The sequence below is a fragment of the Rhododendron vialii genome, chromosome 7a (genome assembly GCF_030253575.1).
Source record: "Rhododendron vialii isolate Sample 1 chromosome 7a, ASM3025357v1".
Classification (NCBI taxonomy): domain Eukaryota; kingdom Viridiplantae; phylum Streptophyta; class Magnoliopsida; order Ericales; family Ericaceae; genus Rhododendron; species Rhododendron vialii.
Window position 1 is genome coordinate 40,549,969 of NC_080563.1, and position 6,611 is coordinate 40,556,579.

The following is a 6,611-nucleotide window of genomic DNA, read 5'->3' on the forward strand; positions in this document are numbered from 1 at the left end:
ATGCTATGGACACGGAGTTCGGACATACAGATATGTTTGGATCCGTTCAATGCACGTGAATCTCATACGATAAACGTAGAACCCACACACACTAAATGGCTATAAATACATTTGTGTCCGGATCTGAATCCTAACACCTATACACTATCAAGCGTCCCCTGCCAAGCGGCAAAACGACACCGTTTGACCATGCTAAAGGGACGCTGGGGGCTGCTGTTGTGTCGGTTTTATTCCTTGTTTGGTTTGCTTTAACACATGTTATTTATTTTTTATTTTTGTGGAACCAATTACGGATCTTATAAAAATGATTCAAATCGCAAGTTATTCTTAACTTTTTTTAATGGATTCCTGAAAAAAATTAGCTCAATCCAATATCAATAAGGATTGTTTCAGAATTTGAAGGGTGACCTATGAAATTCAGAAACCTATGAAATTCTGAAACAGCCCTTATCAATATTAGATTGTGCTAATTTTTTTCAAAAACACCTAAAAAATATTTTAAGAATAATTTGCGGTTTGAATTATCTTTGTAAAACACGTAATGAGCCACACAAAAATAAAAAATAAATAACAAGTGTTGCGGCCATTAAAACTTGTTTGGTCATTTTTAATAGGCCCATTTAATTTCTTGCCCATTAAAACTTGTTTGGTTGGTACCAATGGGCAAGAAGTTAATATTTTTTATTTTTTATTTTTTACTATGCTCGAAAATAATCAAAGAATACAATAAAGTTTATCTATCAACGGAGTAGTTAATAGCTAAATTCACGATTAAAAAATTAACCATTTCATCATTTCAAAACTTTTTTAAGATTAATAAGACACATGACTTGATAAACAAGATTTCTCCCGTCCTGATGATTCAAACATGTTTTTTTTTGGCAGTGCAATATATACCCTTCTCCTCTCATAATGCAAACGGCATCGTTTGAGGACGGCGGGGATAGATACCAAATACCCCCTCATGTCCCACAGGTGGCCCTGAAAGGAGGTTATATCAATTGTCAACTGTTATAATTTCCTTTAAAATGTTTTTAGCTTGTCTCCCACATTCTTCTCTTTTCCAACCGGCTCTTAGCTGACAAGACTACCCCGGCCATCGCACTAATGAAGAAAAAAACAAGAGAGAGAAAGCTAGAGAGAGAGAGAAGGGTGCACTGCATGGTGTGTGTCTTATTTTTTTTAATCGGTAAAAATAAAATTGTTAAAAAACGGGAAAAGAGAAAGAAAATCCAACAACGAGTTGATCGAACAATACACCTCTAGGACAAAGATCGGAACACCCAAAGGTCAACAAAGGTCCAAAACAGATAATAAAAAAAGCTCAACCCTATACCCAAAACATGGTGTGTGTCTTGTTAACGGGTTCTGTTTTGGAAGCATGCCATTAATGATTATAATTGATGAGAGAGAGAGAGAGAGAGGTGGTGGTGACTGGCTGCTGTGTCGCCATCGATAGATAGAGCGCACGAGGGGTGGTGGGTCGCTCCCATGCGTCCTCAACCACTTTGCTAAGCCCACCACCTCACTCACTTGCTAGCCTTTACACTTCTTGTATTTTATTACACATATACTCTAGAAAAAATCATAGTAATAATCATACAAAAGGCGGTTAAGACCTAATAAATATCGGGGCGGTTCCGAGAACCCTTAAAAAAACCTCTCAAATCTTAATCTCATAGTTTCTGATCAAATTTTGATGATCCGAGCCGCTTTATGTGTTCAGAACGTGATTTTAAGGGTGCCCGCGAGAAATTGGCAAAAAAAAAAAAACCAGGAAGGGCTTGATTTGAGCAGTTTTTTATTGAACTGTTATATAAAAAACTATTCGGATGAAACCCTTCTCGGTCTGATTACATTGAGCGGCTCGGATCATCAAAATTCGATCGGAAACTTGGGGTTTTTTTTTAAGGGTCCCCGAAATCGCCCCGAATAAATATATATATTTTTTGGTTCGACGTACGGTGAGGAGTGTTTGGGCTAACTTATGCATATTTCAACTAATTTCCTTCTCGTTTTGGTCAAAGGCAGATTTTTTACAATAAGAAATTTCTTTCTTGCGGTGTGACTTCAAGAATAGAACACTGAGACCTATGTATCTCATCAATTTTGGGCTTTGTAAATTAATGACTATAGAATGCAGATAATTTAGTTTATGAAGGCCGTACAGGTACCACATATTCACAAAGAGTCCCAACCATTCCTATTGCTAAATTATTGGAGGGCATAGCATAGTACTATATTAAAGCAAAACATGATTCCCAAAGGGATTAGTCAGGTAATTAACTAGATCATTAGAACTATTTTAATTAATACTACAATGCAAATTAAAAGAAACATAATTAATAAGCTAAAATCTTTGTAACTCGTTGAGAGTTAAGGGTTGTTTAACTTTTGCAACATCATCCGATCCCTTGGGTTACGGCCTCCCAATGTGTCGAAATAAAATAAAGTAATTCAGAGTCTCAGAATCAATTGAGATATCAGAATCTGAACACCCAATTATCTAAGAGACGAACACATGCGTAAAGATCATTCGAAAGATATTATATAAATGATCACAACAAGCAGTGGATTGAGAAAAAGTTAGAGAAAATTGTACACCAACTGAGTTGGTGCAGGACCATAGTGTAAATACTTTCTAAAAAGTACTCTAGCATCCAACATGAGGATCTTACAAAATCTAGTAGTATGAAAAACACCTTAATTACATCAGCTAAAACCTTAATCAATATGTTGTAGTAATTGGTCCATTTCCTTACTTTAACCAGATAGTACTAATCCTTTTTCTTAGGCATACCTAATGAAGTGTTCCCACTAAGGTTCCCACTCCCAAATTTTTCCCCATTGTCTGAATACTGATAACAGATTCCTTTACTTTAGGAGACACGTTGTCCCCCCAATTAACAGAGATCACAATCATTTCCAAAATATTTTTGAAAAACTTTCGAGGTAAGAAAATTACAGTAACTTTTTCTGCCCAAAGCCTGCACAGGGAGAATATTTATTTTAGCCTTTTGATCTCCACAAGTACTTCCATCCGACTGCCATGCTTTTTGTGAGAAATAAAAGCTCTAATTAAAGGAAATGAGACCTGTGCGATGGACGACTCAGATTTTACCTTGACTGAACGGTTGAGATTTGTTCGACCGAGATAAAATTTGAGCTGTCAATTGCCGAATATGGATGGCTCGAATGGGGCCAACGCCCATTTCGTCCAGTTGTACCTATATAACCATGCAGGCTCGTGAGGCTCACCTAGGTCTCCCTTCGAAGATATGATTTGTTCACCTTGGAACATCTCCCATGCATATTCCATAACTCTAAATCTCTCTTCATTCCTCCATTTTAGAGGAATTATGCACTACAACCCATCTTCTATATCTGCCTCCATTTTTGAAGGATTGATTTTCATCATCTATATTTGAAGTATAAGGAAAGAAAATGAAAGATCCTTCAAAACCATTTTTTGAATATAAAACTATAGAAATAATTGAAGTTGACATTGAAGTATACAATTATTGGATTCAAAGTGACATAAAATTTGAAATGAAGATGAAAAATAGAGATATAGAGATTTATGGTTGGAGTGAACAATTACAAATTTTCTTTCCTCGTCACGTTTGGTTCCCACTCCGAAATCTAAAAAAATTCTCCCAAATTTCCCTCCTAATAATCAATCACTTTCTCTTTTGGCTGAGATCTGTTCGGCCGAAATGAAATCTGAGCAGTTCATTGCCGAGCATGGATGACCCAAATGAGGCCAACACCCATTTCGTCCAATTGTACCTAACCATGCAGGCTCGTGAGGCTCACCCAGGTCTCCTTTCGAAGATCTGATTTGTTCACCTTAGAGCATCTCCCATGCATATTCCATAACTCCAAATCTCTCTTCATTCCTCTATTTTGGAGGAATTATGTATTACAACCCATCTTCTATATCTGCCTCCATTTTTGGAGGATTGATTTTCATCATCTATATTTGGAGTATAAGGAAAGAAAATGAAAGATCCTTCAAAACCATTTTTTGAATATAAAACTATAGAAATAATTGAAGTTAACATTGAAGTATACAATTATTGGATTCAAAGTGACATAAAATTTGAAATGAAGATGAAAAATAGAGATTTATGGTTGGAGTGAACAATTATAAATTTTCTTTCCTCATCACGTTTGGTTTCCACTCCAAAATCTGAAAAAATTCTCCCAAATTTCCTAATCAATCACTTTCTCTTTCTTTTTCTTTTCACAATCTCCAAAACTGGATCGGAGATGCTGTAATGCACTCTCGCACTACACATGTAGAGCGGCCGATCCGGCCAGGATGAACCCAGATGGAAGAAGATTTTGAATGGAATAGAGACTGACCGAACCCGGCCAGCATTCATGAACCGGTCGGGCACCACCCAGACCAAGACAGGGTGTAATAAGGGTTAGTACGGAGTAAGCATTTGATTACCAACTGCCAATAGTTATCCTCTTTTTGGTCACAATAAGTACACTCCTGACAGCTAAAATTAGATTTGGTTTCCCACGGGAGAATCTTCTTTTTCTCATGGAACCAGACCCCATTTCAGATCCGACTCACTTGACCAAGTTTGACCCACTGCACCCAGCTCATAGCTCTGCCATTATGGAGAGTTTTGGCATGCTCTATTGCTATGCGATCCGGGGATTCTGCCGGGAGGGCGTCTTATAGGGCACATTCTATCAGTCCAAACGTGCTTTCAACAGTCCGAATTTAAAATAAACTTTTTCTAGTGGACTCCGGACAATTGAAAATACTCATAGATGGCTGGGATGTGCCCTGCAGGCCCTGTAGTGCACGCTTGCACTATAGAATTTCCGAATCCATTGCTATACTACCAAATTTCGAAATGTTGTTATTTTCAAGGTGCCATCAGATGATAACGTCTTGATAATGAAAAATAAAATTAAAAACTTATTCTTGATCTTCATCGGCTTCTCAACGGCCATCGATATATTTCATTTCATCGGTTTTGTGAGTAAGCCAAGCCGCCCGATCAACTAAGGTAGCTCAATTGACAATATGTGCACACCCTTATTAGAAGACCGAGGATTTGTCCTTGCTAAAGACCGAAAGTCCGATTATTTTCCCACCCGAAATCAAGGTAATTTTAGTTGTATTTCGTTTTTACCCTTCAGTTCAAACTTAAAGTCTTCTTGCCTGCGGGCCTTGTTAAATGATCAAAAAAAAAACTTAAAGTCTTTTTGTTCTTTTTTTTTTCAAAACAATTCTTAACCTAAAGACGTAAGAATTTGATAATTGTTGGGCTTGTTAGAGCATCCACACTAGGCTCGTTTCTGCTCCTGTTAAACTATAATGACGAGTAAAAGGAGGAAAAAAGAGGTGCATCAGTCTCGCTGCTTGTTCATGAGTTAAAGAAACAAATGCTATAGTTGCTCGGCTCTTGTAGTGAGTGAGCAACTGTTCATAGGTTAACCAATATTTTATTAAAATTTAAGATGTTTGTCTTCGTTTCCCCACATGGCTCTAGCCCCACATCTCAATAGGAGTATATTGGAAGAAGGAAAAAATAATATAGTTATAGATTACATGTTAAAATAGAGAGTCTAATGCATATTATGCATTTTAAAAGTGAGTAGCTAAAGTAATAAAGTAGTCTTTTAACGTGTAATTTGGTCTGAAATTTAAAGAGTTTGATGCGGATGCTTTTAGTATTGTTAAGGGGAGGAGGGGGTAGGAGAGGGAGAAAAAAAGACCGAATTACCCCTCAAACCTCTTTTTGTAATCTCAATGCGCTGATTTAATAGGAGCAAGTAATTTTTTTTTACATTATCCACTCATATTTACTACCACTTAAATCAAGTATACCTAGTCCCCCTCAACTAATCCCCTCGTATACCATATCCACATTTCATCTCGTTTTCCTTATCCACCAAGAACCTTATACCCCGCGAAACGAGCCATTACTTTTTAGCTAGATAGAGAGCAGTTTAAGAGGAAACTAGTAAGAGCCGAGCCCATTACCCAGTGGAGATAAACTTTCCAAGCATAAAATAAAGAAAAGAAAAGAGGAGATAAAGATAAGGAAACAAAAATTGTTTCTTTTCCGTCAACTTTTCAAACTTTTATTTGGATTTTGGAGCGGAAAGAAGAGGTCGCTATATCATTGAAAATAGTACTCCGTTGGGCATGCAAGTGTCTACAAATATACATGTAAAGCAAAAGGGATTCCATTGAGTAGGAATCGAATCAAGTACCTTGCCTATAAAATTCAGAGAAATAGTGAATACTATTTAGCTTGTGTACCTCTCTCTCTCTCTCTCTCTCTCTCTCTCTCTCTCTCTCTCTCTGTATTTTGTGAGTAAAAGCTCAGATTATTATGTATGGAATGCGTCACCAACACGACATGTGCATATAAGCATGTCTACCTACAGCTGAATTAAGACCCAACTCATAAGGCATCATGGGTAGGGATGGGAGCGCGAATGTGAAAGCGTCTTTCGAACAACTAAAAATCCGTGAGTGCGAGGAATGAGAGCGCGAGTGCAGAACGAGAACTGAGAAAGCGAGCATAGAACGAGGATTGAGAGCGCGTGCGAATGCTATTTTGAAGGATTATGTG